At 49.6% G+C, this 21,752-nt stretch overlaps 1 protein-coding gene across 5 annotated transcripts in view; it reads right to left on the bottom strand.

The window, feature by feature from the left end:
- Positions 1-21,752, bottom strand: part of CCAR2 (cell cycle and apoptosis regulator 2) — a 566,602-nt gene that overhangs the window by 90,834 nt on the left and 454,016 nt on the right. The gene's annotated exons all lie outside the window — the stretch shown is intronic.

Genomic DNA, 21,752 nt, shown 5'->3' with positions numbered 1-21,752 from the left:
CTCATGTAACATAGAACCTAGTTTTCAAAGGTCAACAGTTACTGCTGGATCAACAGCCCACACATGAGGTGCCTAAGGTAGGGGGATTCAACCAACTGCCAGCTTGATTTGGGTTGTCCACTAATTAAGGTACAGTTGGGGCAATGTCACTGCTGGATGCCCAAGATCATAGTTCTATCACTAAAGAGGTTAAAATTATGTACTTGTAACAACCGTTCTTTAATGAGTATCTTCCCTATACAATTTCAGAATAAATCCCAGTGGGCAGACATGACCTTGAAAATACATTAAAAACTATCTTTCCCATTCTTTTGTGCCTGTGTTTCCCAGCTTGAATCGCCCTAGCATCAACATCTTTGCATGTGCTTATGTGTTCACAGCTATCCCACACACCACCGTCTCATGCTCATCTCACAGGTTTTTCCTTTGTCTCTGTTTCCTACTTTTGTTGCTCTAAAAACTCAGTGAAAAGACCTAATCTCCTGTGAAAATCTGTGTTCTCACCCTGGTTCCAGACTCAACAGTGGAAAAAATAATCTAAAAATGGTGACCAAACAAACGGGCTTCCAAAGGAGGTGTCTGACATCATAGTGGAAGGACCGAGGGCACCAAATGGCCGACACTGCAAATGCACAGTAAAATAATAAAAATAAAGGACTAAGAAGAATTCTAGATCCAACCGGATGCAACCACTAGACAGTGGAATAAGCGTGTAAATGCAAACTGATGTATGCTACAAAACTCATTTTTGCGGACACAGTATAAACTTATGTTTATATGCATTACCAGTCAACCACTTCCAGCACAGAAGGGACAATGTAGCATCTATGTTCAGCAGTCTAAGACTATACAGCAGAAGCACTCCACTCCACTCCACTCCACTCCACTCCACTCCACGATGCCTCATACACCTCACCACACCTTTAAGAAATACATCAGTCTTCAGAGCTTCCTTACACTAAGGAAGGTGAAATAGCCACCAAGCATCAGTATCTTTACCTCTATTCATCTGGATCAGCACAGAGGGAGACATCCTGATGTTTGGCCTTTTAACTTCCATAATATTTGGTTTGATGGTAAGTAAAGCAAAGTTGCTTGCAAGACTAACAGAAAATCCTCATGATGATTCTGAATATCATCTTCTAAAATTCTTCCCACTTGTGCTAGCAAGAAAGGAATGGTTTCTTAGCTGTAATCCTAGTTTTCTCTCGGTGGAATTTCATAATCACTGAATAGTCATGCCCATGAGCAGAGTCCCAGAGTAGTTCTTCTTCTTACTTGGGAAAGGCCTGGAAGCTTAAGTGACACAAATGTAAACTTTTGCAGAGAACACGATTAAGACACTAATCCTTTATCGGTCTCTTGACATCCAGAGTTCCATCAGGCAACAACCCTTGTTGGGGCCTGGCTCCTGGTGTAAACCACCCTATATTTTTTCAGACCAGCAGGTTCAAATTGAGTGAGAATCCTTGAAGTCTGCACTGCATTTCACTATGCTTTTTTAGCATGAGCAGGAAATTGCCAGACTTGGGTTTTCAGACAGAGCGTCAATCAAAAAGCTAGAAGTAGGATCTGAATGTCAGTGCTTCAAGCTGGCAGGAGTACACAGAGTATGTGGATATAAACGATATATGGCCCCTGAAGAAGGTTTTGCACACTTTCATCTTCCTGAAAGATGTGTAGAAATGATCAAGTAAATAAAAAGATCCACCACAAGCAAATGTTAAACGGAAAAATAGCTAAGATTTACCAACTAGAACTATCAGTAGAGATTCATTGTCGATCTAACAAATGAGACCAACATCACATGCTACTTAATGCACTTGGTAGAAAACCAGCTAACTTATGCATTGCTACATGTTAATTTATCAGCAACAGCAGTGCACACACGGGACCAGGATATCAAGCAACCTTTTAAACTATCTCTTAATAAAGATTTCTAGAAGGGTTAATGTCGGAAAGTGTGCCTTTTGGACATGGTCACCCCCACTTTTTTGCTCACTGGGACTGAGGTGCACTGGGTTCCTGCTAAACAGCCCCCCAGTGCCAGTGCTCTTTCCCTAAAACAAGGTAAATGGTGTATGTAAGGAAATGCCTCCTTGGCATGGTTACCCCCTGACTTTTTGCCTTTGCTGATGCTATGTTTTGATTTGAAAGTGTGCTGAGGCCTGCTAACCAGGCCCCAGCACCAGTGTTCTTTCCCTAACCTGTACTTTTGTTTACACAATTGGCACACCCTGGCATCCAGGTAAGTCCCTTGTAACTGGTACCCCTGGTACCAAGGGCCCTGATGCCAGGGAAGGTCTCTAAGGGCTGCAGCATATCTCATGCCACCCTGGGGTCCCCTCACTCAGCACAGACACACTGCTTGCCAGCTTGTGTGTGCTAGTGGGGATAAAACGACTAAGTCGACATGGCACTCCCCTCAGGGTGCCATGCCAACCTCACACTGCCTATGCAGTATAGATAAGTCACCCCTCTAGCAGGCCTTACAGCCCTAAGGCAGGGTGCACTATACCATAGGTGGGGGCGCCAGTGCATGAGCACTGTGCCCCTACAGTGTCTAAGCAAAACCTTAGACATTGTAAGTGCAGGGTAGCCATAAGAGTATATGGTCTGGGAGTCTGTTTTACACGAACTCCACAGCACCATAATGGCTACACTGAAAACTGGGAAGTTTGGTATCAAACTTCTCAGCACAATAAATGCACACTGATGCCAGTGTACACTTTATTGTAAAATACACCACAGAGGGCACCTTAGAGGTGCCCCCTGAAACTTAACCGACTATCTGTGTAGGCTGACTGGTTCCAGCAGCCTGCCACACTAGAGACATGTTGCTGGCCCCATGGGGAGAGTGCCTTTGTCACTCTGAGGCCAGTAACAAAGCCTGCACTGGGTGGAGATGCTAACACCTCCCCCAGTCAGGAGCTGTAACACCTGGCGGTGAGCCTCAAAGGCTCACCCCTTTGTCACAGCACCGCAGGACACTCCAGCTAGTGGAGTTGCCCGCCCCCTCCGGCCCCGGCCCCCACTTTTGGCGGCAAGGCCGGAGAAAATAATGAGAATAACAAGGAGGAGTCACTGGCCAGTCAGGACAGCCCCTAAGGTGTCCTGAGCTGAGGTGACTAACTTTTAGAAATCCTCCATCTTGCAGATGGAGGATTCCCCCAATAGGATTAGGGATGTGACCCCTCCCCTTGGGAGGAGGCCCAAAGAGGGTGTACCCACCCTCAGGGCTAGTAGCCATTGGCTACTAACCCCCCAGACCTAAACACGCCTGTAGGAAGTTGGCTCTGTATGTGCTATTTCAAAGTAAGGAATAGCATGCACAGAGTCCAAGGGTTCCCCTTAGAGGTAAAATAGTGGTAAAAAGAGAGAATACTAATGCTCTATTTTGTGGTAGTGTGGTCGAGCAGTAGGCTTATCCAAGGAGTAGTGTTAAGCATTTGTTGTACATACACATAGACAATAAATGAGGTACACACACTCAGAGACAAATCCAGCCAATAGGTTTTGTTATAGAAAAATATCTTTTCTTAGTTTATTTTAAGAACCACAGGTTCAAATTTAACATGTAATATCTCGTTTGAAAGGTATTGCAGGTAAGTACATTAGGAACTTTGAATCATCTCAATTGCATGTATACTTTTCAAGTTATTGACAAATAGCTATTTCAAAAGTGGACACTTAGTGCAATTTTCACAGTTCCTGGGGGAGGTAAGTTTTTGTTAGTTTTACCAGGTAAGTAAGACACTTACAGGGTTCAGTTCTTGGTCCAAGGTAGCCCACCGTTGGGGGTTCAGAGCAACCCCAAAGTCACCACACCAGCAGCTCAGGGCCGGTCAGGTGCAGAGTTCAAAGTGGTGCCCAAAACGCATAGGCTAGAATGGAGAGAAGGGGGTGCCCCGGTTCCGGTCTGCTTGCAGGTAAGTACCCGCGTCATCGGAGGGCAGACCAGGGGGGTTTTGTAGGGCACCGGGGGGGACACAAGCCCACACAGAAATTTCACCCTCAGCAGCGCGGGGGCGGCCGGGTGCAGTGTAGAAACAAGCGTCGGGTTTGCAATGTTAGTCTATGAGAGATCAACGGATCTCTTCAGCGCTGCAGGCAGGCAAGGGGGGGCTTCCTCGGGGAAACCTCCACTTGGGTAAGGGAGAGGGACTCCTGGGGGTCACTTCTCCAGTGAAAGTCCGGTCCTTCAGGTCCTGGGGGCTGCGGGTGCAGGGTCTTTTCCAGGCGTCGGGACTTAGGTTTCAGAGAGTCGCGGTCAGGGGAAGCCTCGGGATTCCCTCTGCAGGCGGCGCTGTGGGGGCTCAGGGGGGACAGGTTTTGGTACTCACAGTCGGAGAGTAGTCCGGGGGTCCTCCCTGAGGTGTTGGTTCTCCACCAGCCGAGTCGGGGTCGCCGGGTGCAGTGTTGCAAGTCTCACGCTTCTTGCGGGGAGTTGCAGGGGTCTTTAAAGCTGCTCCTTGAAACAAAGTTGCAGTCTTTTTGGAGCAGGTCCGCTGTCCTCGGGAGTTTCTGGTCGTCGTCGAAGCAGGGCAGTCCTCAGAGGATTCAGAGGTCGCTGGTCCCTTTGGAAGGTGTCGCTGGAGCAGAGTTCTTTGGAAGGCAGGAGACAGGCCGGTGAGTTTCTGGAGCCAAGGCAGTTGTCTTCTGGTCTTCCTCTGCAGGGGTTTTCAGCTGGGCAGTCCTTCTTCTTGTTGTCGCAGGAATCTAATTTTCTAGGGTTCAGGGTAGCCCTTAAATACTAAATTTAAGGGCGTGTTTAGGTCTGGGGGGTTAGTAGCCAATGGCACCAATAGTAGCCAATGGCACCCTCTTTGTGCCTCCTCCCAAGGGGAGGGGGTCACAATCCTAACCCTATTGGGGGAATCCTCCATCTGCAAGATGGAGGATTTCTAAAAGTTAGTCACCTCAGCTCAGGACACCTTAGGGGCTGTCCTGACTGGCCAGTGACTCCTCCTTGTTGCTTTCTTTGTTCCCTCCAGCCTTGCCGCCAAAAGTGGGGGCCGTGGCCGGAGGGGGTGGGCAACTCCACTAAGCTGGAGTGCCCTGCTGGGCTGTGACAAAGGGGTGAGCCTTTGAGGCTCACCGCCAGGTGTCACAGCTCCTGCCTGGGGGAGGTGTTAGCATCTCCACCCAGTGCAGGCTTTGTTACTGGCCTCAGAGTGACAAAGGCACTCTCCCCATGGGGCCAGCAACATGTCTCTAGTGTGGCAGGCTGCTGGAACTAGTCAGCCTACACAGACAGTCGGTTAAGTTTCAGGGGGCACCTCTAAGGTGCCCTCTGGGGTGTATTTTGCAATAAAATGTACACTGGCATCAGTGTGCATTTATTGTGCTGAGAAGTTTGATACCAAACTTCCCAGTTTTCAGTGTAGCCATTATGGTGCTGTGGAGTTCGTGTTTGACAGACTCCCAGACCATATACTCTTATGGCTACCCTGCACTTACAATGTCTAAGGTTTTGTTTAGACACTGTAGGGGTACCATGCTCATGCACTGGTACCCTCACCTATGGTATAGTGCACCCTGCCTTAGGGCTGTAAGGCCTGCTAGAGGGGTGTCTTACCTATACTGCATAGGCAGTGAGAGGCTGGCATGGCACCCTGAGGGGAGTGCCATGTCGACTTACTCGTTTTGTCCTCACTAGCACACACAAGCTGGCAAGCAGTGTGTCTGTGCTGAGTGAGAGGTCTCCAGGGTGGCATAAGACATGCTGCAGCCCTTAGAGACCTTCCTTGGCATCAGGGCCCTTGGTACTAGAAGTACCAGTTACAAGGGACTTATCTGGATGCCAGGGTCTGCCAATTGTGGATACAAAAGTACAGGTTAGGGAAAGAACACTGGTGCTGGGGCCTGGTTAGCAGGCCTCAGCACACTTTCAATTGTAAACATAGCATCAGCAAAGGCAAAAAGTCAGGGGGCAACCATGCCAAGGAGGCATTTCCTTACACAACCCCCCCCAAACGAAAGAGGATGAGACTAACCTTTCCCAAGAGAGTCTTCATTTTCTAAGTGGAAGAACCTGGAAAGGCCATCTACATTGGCATGGGCAGTCCCAGGTCTGTGTTCCACTATAAAGTCCATTCCCTGTAGGGAGATGGACCACCTCAACAGTTTAGGATTTTCACCTTTCATTTGCATCAGCCATTTGAGAGGTCTGTGGTCAGTTTGAACTAGGAAGTGAGTCCCAAAGAGGTATGGTCTCAGCTTCTTCAGGGACCAAACCACAGCAAAGGCCTCCCTCTCAATGGCACTCCAACGCTGCTCCCTGGGGAGTAACCTCCTGCTAATGAAAGCAACAGGCTGGTCAAGGCCATCATCATTTGTTTGGGACAAAACTGCCCCTATCCCATGTTCAGAGGCATCTGTCTGCACAATGAACTGCTTAGAATAATCTGGAGCTTTTAGAACTGGTGCTGAGCACATTGCTTGTTTCAGGGTGTCAAAGGCCTGTTGGCATTCCACAGTCCAGTTCACTTTCTTGGGCATTTTCTTGGAGGTGAGTTCAGTGAGGGCTGTCACAATGGATCCATATCCCTTCACAAACCTCCTGTAATACCCAGTCAAGCCAAGGAATGCCCTGACTTGAGTCTGGGTTTTTGGAGTGTAAGGAAATGCCTCCTTGGCATGGTTGCCCCCTGACTTTTTGCCTTTGCTGATGCTATGTTTACAATTGAAAGTGTGCTGAGGCCTGCTAACCAGGCCCCAGCACCAGTGTTCTTTCCCTAACCTGTACTTTTGTATCCACAATTGGCAGACCCTGGCATCCAGATAAGTCCCTTGTAACTGGTACTTCTAGTACCAAGGGCCCTGATGCCAAGGAAGGTCTCTAAGGGCTGCAGCATGTCTTATGCCACCCTGGAGACCTCTCACTCAGCACAGACACACTGCTTGCCAGCTTGTGTGTGCTAGTGAGGACAAAACGAGTAAGTCGACATGGCACTCCCCTCAGGGTGCCATGCCAGCCTCTCACTGCCTATGCAGTATAGGTAAGACACCCCTCTAGCAGGCCTTACAGCCCTAAGGCAGGGTGCACTATACCATAGGTGAGGGTACCAGTGCATGAGCATGGTACCCCTACAGTGTCTAAACAAAACCTTAGACATTGTAAGTGCAGGGTAGCCATAAGAGTATATGGTCTGGGAGTCTGTCAAACACGAACTCCACAGCACCATAATGGCTACACTGAAAACTGGGAAGTTTGGTATCAAACTTCTCAGCACAATAAATGCACACTGATGCCAGTGTACATTTTATTATAAAATGCACCCCAGAGGGCACCTTAGAGGTGCCCCCCTGAAACTTAACCGACTATCTGTGTAGGCTGACTAGTTTTAGCAGCCTGCCACAAACCGAGACATGTTGCTGGCCCCATGGGGAGAGTGCCTTTGTCACTCTGAGGCCAGTAACAAAGCCTGCACTGGGTGGAGATGCTAACACCTCCCCCAGGCAGGAATTGTCACACCTGGCGGTGAGCCTCAAAGGCTCACCTCCTTTGTGCCAACCCAGCAGGACACTCCAGCTAGTGGAGTTGCCCGCCCCCTCCGGCCAGGCCCCACTTTTGGCGGCAAGGCCGGAGAAAATAATGAGAAAAACAAGGAGGAGTCACTGGCCAGTCAGGACAGCCCCTAAGGTGTCCTGAGCTGAAGTGACTCTAACTTTTAGAAATCCTCCATCTTGCAGATGGAGGATTCCCCCAATAGGGTTAGGATTGTGACCCCCTCCCCTGGGAGGAGGCACAAAGAGGGTGTACCCACCCTCAGGGCTAGTAGCCATTGGCTACTAACCCCCCAGACCTAAACACGCCCTTAAATTTAGTATTTAAGGGCTACCCTGAACCCTAGAAAATTAGATTCCTGCAACTACAAGAAGAAGGACTGCCTAGCTGAAAACCCCTGCAGCGGAAGACCAGAAGACGACAACTGCCTTGGCTCCAGAAACGCACCGGCCTGTCTCCTGCCTTCCAAAGATCCTGCTCCAGCGACGCCTTCCAAAGGGGCCAGCGACCTCGACATCCTCTGAGGACTGCCCCTGCTTCGAAAAGACAAGAAACTCCCGAGGACAGCGGACCTGCTCCAAGAAAAGCTGCAACTTTGTTTCCAGCAGCTTTAAAGAACCCTGCAAGCTCCCCGCAAGAAGCGTGAGACTTGCAACACTGCACCCGGCGACCCCGACTCGGCTGGTGGAGATCCGACACCTCAGGAGGGACCCCAGGACTACTCTGATTCTGTGAGTACCAAAACCTGTCCCCCCTGAGCCCCCACAGCGCCGCCTGCAGAGGGAATCCCGAGGCTTCCCCTGACCGCGATTCTTTGAACCTAAAGTCCCGACGCCTGGGAGAGACCCTGCACCCGCAGCCCCCAGGACCTGAAGGACCGGACATTCACTGGAGAAGTGACCCCCAGGAGTCCCTCTCCCTTGCCCAAGTGGAGGTTTCCCCGAGGAATCCCCCCCTTGCCTGCCTGCAGCGCTGAAGAGATCCCGAGATCTCTCATAGACTAACATTGCGAACCCGACGCCTGTTTCTACACTGCACCCGGCCGCCCCCGCGCCGCTGAGGGTGAAATTTCTGTGTGGGCTTGTGTCCCCCCCGGTGCCCTACAAAACCCCCCTGGTCTGCCCTCCGAAGACGCGGGTACTTACCTGCAAGCAGACCGGAACCGGGGCACCCCCTTCTCTCCATTCTAGCCTATGCGTTTTGGGCACCACTTTGAACTCTGCACCTGACCGGCCCTGAGCTGCTGGTGTGGTGACTTTGGGGTTGCTCTGAACCCCCAACGGTGGGCTACCTTGGACCAAGAACTAAGCCCTGTAAGTGTCTTACTTACCTGGTTAACCTAACAAATACTTACCTCCCCTAGGAACTGTGAAAATTGCACTAAGTGTCCACTTTTAAAACAGCTATTTGTGAATAACTTGAAAAGTATACATGCAATTTTGATGATCTGAAGTTCCTAAAGTACTTACCTGCAATACCTTTCGAATGAGATATTACATGTAGAATTTGAACCTGTGGTTCTTAAAATAAACTAAGAAAAGATATTTTTCTATACAAAAACCTATTGGCTGGATTTGTCTCTGAGTGTGTGTACCTCATTTATTGTCTAGGTGTATGTACAACAAATGCTTAACACTACTCCTTGGATAAGCCTACTGCTCGACCACACTACCACAAAATAGAGCATTAGTATTATCTCTTTTTACCACTATTTTACCTCTAAGGGGAACCCTTGGACTCTGTGCATGCTATTCCTTACTTTGAAATAGCACATACAGAGCCAACTTCCTACATTGGTGGATCAGCGGTGGGGTACAAGACTTTGCATTTGCTGGACTACTCAGCCAATACCTGATCACACGACAAATTCCAAAATTGTCATTAGAAATTCATTTTTGCAATTTGAAATTTTTCTAAATTCTTAAAAGTCCTGCTAGGGCCTTGTGTGTTAAGTCCCTGTTTAGCATTGTCTTTTAGAGTTTAAAAGTTTGTTAAAAGTTTGAAATTAGATTCTAGAAACAGTTTTAGATTCTTTAAAAAGTATTCCAACTCTTAGCAGAATAATGTCTGATACAGAGATGCAGGTGGTGGAACTCGACACCACACCTTACCTCCATCTTAAGATGAGGGAGCTAAGGTCTCTCTGTAATATCAAAAAAATAACCATTGGCTCCAGACCTACCAAAATTCAGCTCCAGGAGCTGTTGGCAGAGTTTGAAAAAGCCAACCCCTCTGATGATGACCTCACAGAGGAAGAAATTAGTGACTTGGAGGCCAATGTCCCTCCTCCAGTCCTAAATAGGGAGAACAGGACCCCTCAAGTCCTGTCTCCAACTGTGTTAGTCAGAAATAGTGAGTCCCTCACAGGAGGGTCCCACATTTCTGAAATCACTGAGGATGCTCTCAGTGAAGATGACCTCCTGTTAGCCAGGATGGCCAAAAGATTGGCTTTAGAGAGACAGCTCCTAGCCATAGAAAGGGAAAGACAAGAGATGGGCCTAGGACCCATCAATGGTGGCAGCAATATAAATAGGGTCAGAGATTCTCCTGACATGTTAAAAATCCCCAAAGGGATTGTGACAAAATATGAAGATGGTGATGACATCACCAAATGGTTCACAGCTTTTGAGAGGGCTTGTGTAACCAGAAAAGTGAACAGATCTCACTGGGGTGCTCTCCTTTGGGAAATGTTCACTGGAAAGTGTAGGGATAGACTCCTCACACTCTCTGGAAAAGATGCAGAATCTTATGACCTCATGAAGGGTACCCTGATTGAGGGCTTTGGATTCTCCACTGAGGAGTACAGGATTAGGTTCAGGGGGGCTCAAAAATCCTCGAGCCAGACCTGGGTTGACTTTGTTGACTACTCAGTGAAAACACTAGATGGTTGGATTCAAGGCAGTGGTGTAAGTAATTATGATGGGCTGTACAATTTATTTGTGAAAGAACACCTATTGAGTAATTGTTTCAATGATAAACTGCATCAGCATCTGGTAGACCTAGGACCAATTTCTCCCCAAGAATTGGGAAAGAAGGCGGACCATTGGGTCAAGACAAGGGTGTCCAAGACTTCAACAGGGGGTGACCAAAAGAAAGGGGTCACAAAGACTCCCCAGGGGAAGGGTGATGAGACAACCAAAACTAAAAATAGTAAAGAGTCTTCTACAGGCCCCCAAAAACCTGCACAGGAGGGTGGGCCCAGAGCCTCTTCACAAAACAATGGGTACAAGGGTAAAAACTTTGATCCCAAAAAGGCCTGGTGTCATAGCTGTAAACAGCATGGACACCAAACTGGAGACAAGGCCTGTCCCAAGAAAGGTTCCACTCCAAACTCCCATCCAGGTAACACTGGTATGGCTAGTCTCCAAGTGGGATCAACAGTGTGCCCAGAGCAAATCAGGGTCCACACTGAAGCTACTCTAGTTTCTGAGGGTGGGGTGGATTTAGCCACACTAGCTGTCTGGCCGCCTAACATGCAAAAATACAGACAGCAACTCTTAATTAATGGGACTAGAATAGAGGGCCTGAGGGATACAGGTGCCAGTGTCACCATGGTGACAGAGAAACTGGTTTCCCCTGGCCAATACCTGACTGGAAAAACTTACACAGTCACCAACGCTGACAATCAGAGAAAAGTACATCCCATGGCAATGGTTACTTTAGAATGGGGAGGGGTCAATGGCCTGAAACAGGTGGTGGTCTCCTCAAATATCCCAGTGGACTGTCTGCTTGGAAATGACCTGGAGTCCTCAGCATGGGCTGAGGTAGAACTAAAAACCCATGCAGCAATGCTGGGTATCCCTGAACTGGTGTGTGTGAAAACAAGAGCACAGTGCAAGGCACAGGGTGAACAAGTAGAGCTGGAGTCTGGAAGAATGGCCCAGCCTACCAAGAGAACAGGAAAGTCAGTTGGGAAACCAACTGCAACACAGCAAAAGAAAGGGAACCTCTCTTCTCAGGAAGAAGTTCTGCCCTCTGAGGGAACTGAGCCTTTGGAGCTTGAACCTTATCAGGTTGAGCTCTTAGGCCCAGGGGGACCCTCAAGGGAGGAGCTGTGTAAGGGACAAGAAACCTGTCCCTCTCTTGAAGGCCTTAGGCAGCAAGCTGCTGAAGAGTCCAAAGGCAAGAAAAATGGAACGCATAGGGTCTATTGGGAAGATGGACTCCTGTACACTGAGGCCAGAGACCCCAAACCTGGTGCCACTAGGAGAGTGGTAGTGCCTCAGCTGTTCAGGAAGTTCATCCTAACATTGGCCCATGACATTCCCCTTGCTGGACATTTGGGACAAACCAAGACGTGGGAGAGGTTAGTCAACCACTTCTACTGGCCCAATATGTCCAACATGGTTAAGGAGTTTTGCCTCTCCTGCCCCACCTGTCAAGCCAGTGGTAAGACAGGTGGGCATCCAAAGGCCCCCCTCATTCCACTTCCAGTGGTGGGGGTTCCCTTTGAAAGAGTGGGTGTGGACATAGTTGGTCCACTAGAACCTCCCACAGCCTCAGGAAATATGTATATCCTGGTAGTAGTGGATCATGCTACCAGGTATCCTGAAGCTATTCCCCTTAGGTCGACTACTGCCCCTGCAGTAGCCAAGGCCCTCATTGGTATCTTTACCAGAGTGGGTTTCCCTAAGGAGGTGGTGTCTGACAGAGGTACCAACTTCATGTCAGCATACCTAAAGCACATGTGGAATGAGTGTGGAGTGACTTATAAATTCACTACACCATACCATCCACAAACTAATGGCTTGGTTGAGAGATTCAACAAGACATTAAAAGGCATGATCATGGGGCTCCCAGAAAAACTCAAAAGGAGATGGGATGTCCTCTTGCCATGTCTGCTTTTCGCTTACAGAGAGGTGCCACAGAAGGGAGTAGGATTCTCACCCTTTGAACTTCTGTTTGGTCATCCTGTAAGGGGACCACTTGCCCTTGTTAAAGAAGGCTGGGAGAGACCTCTCCATGAGCCTAAACAGGACATAGTGGACTATGTACTTGGCCTTCGCTCTAGAATGGCAGAGTACATGGAAAAGGCAACCAAAAACCTTGAGGCCAGCCAACAGCTCCAGAAGTTTTGGTATGACCAAAAGGGTGCACTGGTTGAGTTCCAACCAGGGCAGAAAGTCTGGGTTCTGGAGCCTGTGGCTCCCAGGGCACTCCAGGACAAATGGAGTGGCCCTTACCCAGTACTAGAAAGGAAGAGTCAGGTCACCTACCTGGTGGACCTGGGCACAAGCAGGAGCCCCAAGAGGGTGATCCATGTGAACCGCCTTAAGCTCTTCCATGACAGGGCTGATGTCAATCTGTTGATGGTAACAGATGAGGATCAGGAGGCAGAGAGTGAACCTCTCCCTGATCTTCTGTCATCAGACCCAAAAGATGGCACAGTGGATGGAGTGATCTACTCAGACACCCTCTCTGGCCAACAGCAAGCTGATTGTAGGAGAGTCCTACAACAGTTTCCTGAACTCTTCTCCTTAACCCCTGGTCAGACACACCTGTGTACCCATGATGTGGACACAGGAGACAGCATGCCTGTCAAAAACAAAATCTTTAGACAGTCTGACCATGTTAAGGAAAGCATCAGGGTGGAAGTCCACAAGATGCTGGAATTGGGAGTGATTGAGCGCTCTGACAGCCCCTGGGCTAGCCCAGTGGTCTTAGTCCCCAAACCTCACACCAAAGATGGAAAGAAAGAGATGAGGTTTTGTGTGGACTACAGAGGGCTCAATTCTGTCACCAAGACAGATGCTCATCCAATTCCTAGAGCTGATGAGCTCATAGACAAATTAGGTGCTGCCAAATTCTTAAGTACCTTTGACTTGACAGCAGGGTACTGGCAAATAAAAATGGCACCTGGAGCAAAAGAGAAAACAGCATTCTCCACACCTGATGGGCATTATCAGTTTACTGTTATGCCCTTTGGTTTAAAGAATGCCCCTGCCACCTTCCAAAGGTTGGTGAATCAAGTCCTTGCTGGCTTGGAGTCCTTTAGCACAGCTTATCTGGATGATATTGCTGTCTTTAGCTCCACCTGGCAGGGTCACCTGGTCCACCTGAAGAAGGTTTTGAAGGCTCTGCAATCTGCAGGCCTCTCTATCAAGGCATCCAAATGCCAGATAGGGCAGGGAACTGTGGTTTACTTGGGCCACCTTGTAGGTGGAGGCCAAGTTCAGCCACTCCAACCCAAGATCCAGACTATTCTGGACTGGGTAGCTCCAAAAACCCAGACTCAAGTCAGGGCATTCCTTGGCTTGACTGGGTATTACAGGAGGTTTGTGAAGGGATATGGATCCATTGTGACAGCCCTCACTGAACTCACCTCCAAGAAAATGCCCAAGAAAGTGAACTGGACTGTGGAATGCCAACAGGCCTTTGACACCCTGAAACAAGCAATGTGCTCAGCACCAGTTCTAAAAGCTCCAGATTATTCTAAGCAGTTCATTGTGCAGACTGATGCCTCTGAACATGGGATAGGGGCAGTTTTGTCCCAAACAAATGATGATGGCCTTGACCAGCCTGTTGCTTTCATTAGGAGGTTACTCCCCAGGGAGCAGCGTTGGAGTGCCATTGAGAGGGAGGCCTTTGCTGTGGTTTGGTCCCTGAAGAAGCTGAGACCATACCTCTTTGGGACTCACTTCCTAGTTCAAACTGACCACAGACCTCTCAAATGGCTGATGCAAATGAAAGGTGAAAATCCTAAACTGTTGAGGTGGTCCATCTCCCTACAGGGAATGGACTTTATAGTGGAACACAGACCTGGGACTGCCCATGCCAATGCAGATGGCCTTTCCAGGTTCTTCCACTTAGAAAATGAAGACTCTCTTGGGAAAGGTTAGTCTCATCCTCTTTCGTTTGGGGGGGGGTTGTGTAAGGAAATGCCTCCTTGGCATGGTTGCCCCCTGACTTTTTGCCTTTGCTGATGCTATGTTTACAATTGAAAGTGTGCTGAGGCCTGCTAACCAGGCCCCAGCACCAGTGTTCTTTCCCTAACCTGTACTTTTGTATCCACAATTGGCAGACCCTGGCATCCAGATAAGTCCCTTGTAACTGGTACTTCTAGTACCAAGGGCCCTGATGCCAAGGAAGGTCTCTAAGGGCTGCAGCATGTCTTATGCCACCCTGGAGACCTCTCACTCAGCACAGACACACTGCTTGCCAGCTTGTGTGTGCTAGTGAGGACAAAACGAGTAAGTCGACATGGCACTCCCCTCAGGGTGCCATGCCAGCCTCTCACTGCCTATGCAGTATAGGTAAGACACCCCTCTAGCAGGCCTTACAGCCCTAAGGCAGGGTGCACTATACCATAGGTGAGGGTACCAGTGCATGAGCATGGTACCCCTACAGTGTCTAAACAAAACCTTAGACATTGTAAGTGCAGGGTAGCCATAAGAGTATATGGTCTGGGAGTCTGTCAAACACGAACTCCACAGCACCATAATGGCTACACTGAAAACTGGGAAGTTTGGTATCAAACTTCTCAGCACAATAAATGCACACTGATGCCAGTGTACATTTTATTATAAAATGCACCCCAGAGGGCACCTTAGAGGTGCCCCCTGAAACTTAACCGACTATCTGTGTAGGCTGACTAGTTTTAGCAGCCTGCCACAAACCGAGACATGTTGCTGGCCCCATGGGGAGAGTGCCTTTGTCACTCTGAGGCCAGTAACAAAGCCTGCACTGGGTGGAGATGCTAACACCTCCCCCAGGCAGGAATTGTCACACCTGGCGGTGAGCCTCAAAGGCTCACCTCCTTTGTGCCAACCCAGCAGGACACTCCAGCTAGTGGAGTTGCCCGCCCCCTCCGGCCAGGCCCCACTTTTGGCGGCCAGGCCGGAGAAAATAATGAGAAAAACAAGGAGGAGTCACTGGCCAGTCAGGACAGCCCCTAAGGTGTCCTGAGCTGAAGTGACTCTAACTTTTAGAAATCCTCCATCTTGCAGATGGAGGATTCCCCCAATAGGGTTAGGATTGTGACCCCCTCCCCTTGGGAGGAGGCACAAAGAGGGTGTACCCACCCTCAGGGCTAGTAGCCATTGGCTACTAACCCCCCAGACCTAAACACGCCCTTAAATTTAGTATTTAAGGGCTACCCTGAACCCTAGAAAATTAGATTCCTGCAACTACAAGAAGAAGGACTGCCTAGCTGAAAACCCCTGCAGCGGAAGACCAGAAGACGACAACTGCCTTGGCTCCAGAAACGCACCGGCCTGTCTCCTGCCTTCCAAAGATCCTGCTCCAGCGACGCCTTCCAAAGGGACCAGCGACCTCGACATCCTCTGAGGACTGCCCCTGCTTCGAAAAGACAAGAAACTCCCGAGGACAGCGGACCTGCTCCAAGAAAAGCTGCAACTTTGTTTCCAGCAGCTTTAAAGAACCCTGCAAGCTCCCCGCAAGAAGCGTGAGACTTGCAACACTGCACCCGGCGACCCCGACTCGGCTGGTGGAGATCCGACACCTCAGGAGGGACCCCAGGACTACTCTGATTCTGTGAGTACCAAAACCTGTCCCCCCTGAGCCCCCACAGCGCCGCCTGCAGAGGGAATCCCGAGGCTTCCCCTGACCGCGATTCTTTGAACCTAAAGTCCAGACGCCTGGGAGAGACCCTGCACCCGCAGCCCCCAGGACCTGAAGGACCGGACTTTCACTGGAGAAGTGACCCCCAGGAGTCCCTCTCCCTTGCCCAAGTGGAGGTTTCCCCGAGGAATCCCCCCCTTGCCTGCCTGCAGCGCTGAAGAGATCCCGAGATCTCTCATAGACTAACATTGCGAACCCGACGCCTGTTTCTACACTGCACCCGGCCGCCCCCGCGCCGCTGAGGGTGAAATTTCTGTGTGGGCTTGTGTCCCCCCCGGTGCCCTACAAAACCCCCCTGGTCTGCCCTCCGAAGACGCGGGTACTTACCTGCAAGCAGACCGGAACCGGGGCACCCCCTTCTCTCCATTCTAGCCTATGCGTTTTGGGCACCACTTTGAACTCTGCACCTGACCGGCCCTGAGCTGCTGGTGTGGTGACTTTGGGGTTGCTCTGAACCCCCAACGGTGGGCTACCTTGGACCAAGAACTAAGCCCTGTAAGTGTCTTACTTACCTGGTTAACCTAACAAATACTTACCTCCCCTAGGAACTGTGAAAATTGCACTAAGTGTCCACTTTTAAAACAGCTATTTGTGAATAACTTGAAAAGTATACATGCAATTTTGATGATCTGAAGTTCCTAAAGTACTTACCTGCAATACCTTTCGAATGAGATATTACATGTAGAATTTGAACCTGTGGTTCTTAAAATAAACTAAGAAAAGATATTTTTCTATACAAAAACCTATTGGCTGGATTTGTCTCTGAGTGTGTGTACCTCATTTATTGTCTAGGTGTAGGAAGTTGGCTCTGTATGTGCTATTTCAAAGTAAGGAATAGCATGCACAGAGTCCAAGGGTTCCCCTTAGAGGTAAAATAGTGGTAAAAATAGATAATACTAATGCTCTATTTTGTGGTAGTGTGGTCGAGCAGTAGGCTTATCCAAGGAGTAGTGTTAAGCATTTGTTGTACATACACATAGACAATAAATGAGGTACACACACTCAGAGACAAATCCAGCCAATAGGTTTTTATATAGAAAAATATCTTTTCTTAGTTTATTTTAAGAACCACAGGTTCAAATTCTACATGTAATAGCTCATTCGAAAGGTATTGCAGGTAAGTACTTTAGGAACTTCAAATCATCAAAATTGCATGTATACTTTTCAAGTTATTCACAAATAGCTGTTTTAAAAGTGGACACTTAGTGCAATTTTCACAGTTCCTAGGGGAGGTAAGTATTTGTTAGTTTTACCAGGTAAGTAAGACACTTACAGGGTTCAGTTCTTGGTCCAAGGTAGCCCACCGTTGGGGGTTCAGAGCAACCCCAAAGTCACCACACCAGCAGCTCAGGGCCGGTCAGGTGCAGAGTTCAAAGTGGTGCCCAAAACACCTAGGCTAGAATGGAGAGAAGGGGGTGCCCCGGTTCCGGTCTGCTTGCAGGTAAGTACCCGCGTCTTCGGAGGGCAGACCAGGGGGGTTTTGTAGGGCACCGGGGGGGACACAAGTCCACACAGAAATTTCACCCTCAGCGGCGCGGGGGCGGCCGGGTGCAGTGTAGAAACAAGCGTCGGGGTCGCAATGTTAGTCTATGAGAGATCTCGGGATCTCTTCAGCGCTGCAGGCAGGCAAGGGGGGGGTTCCTCGGGGAAACCTCCACTTGGGCAAGGGAGAGGGACTCCTGGGGGTCGCTTCTCCAGTGAAAGTCCGGTCCTTCAGGTCCTGGGGGCTGCGGGTGCAGGGTCTCTCCCAGGCGTCGGGACTTTAGATTCAAAGAGTCGCGGTCAGGGGAAGCCTCGGGATTCCCTCTGCAGGCGGCGCTGTGGGGGCTCAGGGGGGACAGGTTTTGGTACTCACAGTATCAGAGTAGTCCTGGGGTCCCTCCTGAGGGGTTGGATCGCCACCAGCCGAGTCGGGGTCGCCGGGTGCAGTGTTGCAAGTCTCACGCTTCTTGCGGGGAGCTTGCAGAGTTCTTTAAAGCTGCTGGAAACAAAGTTGCAGCTTTTCTTGGAGCAGGTCCGCTGTCCTCGGGAGTTTCTTGTCTTTTCGAAGCAGGGGCAGTCCTCAGAGGATGTCGAGGTCGCTGGTCCCTTTGGAAGGCGTCGCTGGAGCAGGATCTTTGGAAGGCAGGAGACAGGCCGGTGAGTTTCTGGAGCCAAGGCAGTTGTCGTCTTCTGGTCTTCCGCTGCAGGGGTTTCAGCTAGGCAGTCCTTCTTCTTGTAGTTGCAGGAATCTAATTTTCTAGGGTTCAGGGTAGCCCTTAAATACTAAATTTAAGGGCGTGTTTAGGTCTGGGGGGTTAGTAGCCAATGGCTACTAGCCCTGAGGGTGGGTACACCCTCTTTGTGCCTCCTCCCAAGGGGAGGGGGTCACAATCCTAACCCTATTGGGGGAATCCTCCATCTGCAAGATGGAGGATTTCTAAAAGTTAGAGTCACCTCAGCTCAGGACACCTTAGGGGCTGTCCTGACTGGCCAGTGACTCCTCCTTGTTATTCTCATTATTTCCTCCGGCCTTGCCGCCAAAAGTGGGGCCTGGCCGGAGGGGGCGGGCAACTCCACTAGCTGGAGTGTCCTGCTGGGTTGGCACAAAGGAGGTGAGCCTTTGAGGCTCACCGCCAGGTGTGACAATTCCTGCCTGGGAGAGGTGTTAGCATCTCCACCCAGTGCAGGCTTTGTTACTGGCCTCAGAGTGACAAAGGCACTCTCCCCATGGGGCCAGCAACATGTCTCGGTTTGGGGCAGGCTGCTAAAACTAGTCAGCCTACACAGATAGTCGGTTAAGTTTCAGGGGGCACCTCTAAGGTGCCCTCTGTGGTGTATTTTACAATAAAATGTACACTGGCATCAGTGTGCATTTATTGTGCTGAGAAGTTTGATACCAAACTTCCCAGTTTTCAGTGTAGCCATTATGGTGCTGTGGAGTTCGTGTTTGACAGACTCCCAGACCATATACTCTTATGGCTACCCTGCACTTACAATGTCTAAGGTTTTATTTAGACACTGTAGGGGTACCATGCTCATGCACTGGTACCCTCACCTATGGTATAGTGCACCCTGCCTTAGGGCTGTAAGGCCTGCTAGAGGGGTGTCTTACCTATACTGCTTAGGCAGTGAGAGGCTGGCATGGCACCCTGAGGGGAGTGCCATGTCGACTTACTCGTTTTGTCCTCACTAGCACACACAAGCTGGCAAGCAGTGTGTCTGTGCTGAGTGAGAGGTCTCCAGGGTGGCATAAGACATGCTGCAGCCCTTAGAGACCTTCCTTGGCATCAGGGCCCTTGGTACTAGAAGTACCAGTTACAAGGGACTTATCTGGATGCCAGGGTCTGCCAATTGTGGATACAAAAGTACAGGTTAGGGAAAGAACACTGGTGCTGGGGCCTGGTTAGCAGGCCTCAGCACACTTTCAATTGTAAACATAGCATCAGCAAAGGCAAAAAGTCAGGGGGCAACCATGCCAAGGAGGCATTTCCTTACACAACCCCCCCCCAAACGAAAGAGGATGAGACTAACCTTTCCCAAGAGAGTCTTCATTTTCTAAGTGGAAGAACCTGGAAAGGCCATCTGCATTGGCATGGGCAGTCCCAGGTCTGTGTTCCACTATAAAGTCCATTCCCTGTAGGGAGATGGACCACCTCAACAGTTTAGGATTTTCACCTTTCATTTGCATCAGCCATTTGAGAGGTCTGTGGTCAGTTTGAACTAGGAAGTGAGTCCCAAAGAGGTATGGTCTCAGCTTCTTCAGGGACCAGACCACAGCAAAGGCCTCCCTCTCAATGGCACTCCAACGCTGCTCCCTGGGGAGTAACCTCCTGCTAATGAAAGCAACAGGCTGGTCAAGGCCATCATCATTTGTTTGGGACAAAACTGCCCCTATCCCATGTTCAGAGGCATCAGTCTGCACAATGAACTGCTTAGAATAATCTGGAGCTTTGAGAACTGGTGCTGAGCACATTGCCTGTTTCAGGGTGTCAAAGGCCTGTTGGCAGTCCACAGTCCAGTTCACTTTCTTGGGCATTTTCTTGGAGGTGAGCTCAGTGAGGGCTGTCACAATGGATCCATACCCCTTCACAAACCTCCTGTAGTACCCAGTCAAGCCAAGGAATGCCCTGACTTGAGTCTGGGTTTTTGGAGCTACCCAGTCCAGAATAGTCTGGATCTTGGGTTGGAGTGGTTGAACTTGGCCTCCACCTACAAGGTGTCCCAAGTAAACCACAGTTCCCTGCCCTATCTGGCATTTGGATGCCTTGATAGAGAGGCCTGCAGATTGCAGAGCCTTCAAAACCTTCCTCAGGTGGACCAGGTGATCCTGCCAGGTGGAGCTAAAGACAGCAATATCATCAAGATAAGCTGTGCTAAAGGACTCCAAGCCAGCAAGGACTTGATTCACCAACCTTTGGAAGGTGGCAGGGGCATTCTTTAAACCAAAGGGCATAACAGTAAACTGATAATGCCCATCAGGTGTGGAGAATGCTGTCTTTTCTTTTGCTCCAGGTGCCATTTTTATTTGCCAGTACCCTGCTGTCAAGTCAAAGGTACTTAGAAATTTGGCAGCACCTAATTTATCAATGAGCTCATCAGCTCTTGGAATTGGATGAGCATCTGTCTTGGTGACAGAATTGAGCCCTCTGTAGTCCACACAAAACCTCATCTCTTTCTTTCCATCTGTGGTGTGAGGTTTGGGGACTAAGACCACTGGGCTAGCCCAGGGGCTGTCAGAGCGCTCAATGACTCCCAATTCCAGCATCTTGTGGACTTCCACCTTGATGCTTTCCTTAACATGGTCAGACTGTCTAAAGATTTTGTTTTTGACAGGCATGCTGTCTCCTGTGTCCACATCATGGGTACACAGGTGTGTCTGACCAGGGGTTAAGGAGAAGAGTTCAGGAAACTGTTGTAGGACTCTCCTACAATCAGCTTGCTGTTGGCCAGAGAGGGTGTCTGAGTAGATCACTCCATCTACTGTACCATCTTTTGGGTCTGATGACAGAAGATCAGGGAGAGGTTCACTCTCTGCCTCCTGATCCTCATCTGTTACCATCAACAGATTGACATCAGCCCTGTCGTGGAAGAGCTTAAGGCGGTTTACATGGATCACCCTCTTGGGGCTCCTGCTTGTGCCCAGGTCCACCAGGTAGGTGACCTGACTCTTCCTCTCTAGCACTGGGTAAGGGCCACTCCATTTGTCCTGGAGTGCCCTGGGAGCCACAGGCTCCAGAACCCAGACTTTCTGCCCTGGTTGGAACTCAACCAGTGCAGCCTTTTGGTCATACCAAAACTTCTGGAGTTGTTGGCTGGCCTCAAGGTTTTTGGTTGCCTTTTCCATGTACTCTGCCATTCTAGAGCGAAGGCCAAGTACATAGTCCACTATGTCCTGTTTAGGCTCATGGAGAGGTCTCTCCCAGCCTTCTTTAACAAGGGCAAGTGGTCCCCTTACAGGATGACCAAACAGAAGTTCAAAGGGTGAGAACCCTACTCCCTTCTGTGGTACCTCCCTGTAAGCGAAAAGCAGACATGGCAGGAGGACATCCCATCTCCTTTTGAGTTTTTCTGGGAGCCCCATGATCATGCCCTTTAATGTCTTGTTGAATCTCTCAACTAAGCCATTAGTTTGTGGATGGTAAGGTGTAGTGAATTTATAAGTCACTCCACACTCATTCCA

Source organism: Pleurodeles waltl, chromosome 11 (assembly GCF_031143425.1).
Source record: "Pleurodeles waltl isolate 20211129_DDA chromosome 11, aPleWal1.hap1.20221129, whole genome shotgun sequence".
Taxonomy (NCBI): domain Eukaryota; kingdom Metazoa; phylum Chordata; class Amphibia; order Caudata; family Salamandridae; genus Pleurodeles; species Pleurodeles waltl.
Note: the sequence above shows the minus strand (reverse complement) of the source record. Positions and strands in the feature narration are given on the sequence as shown.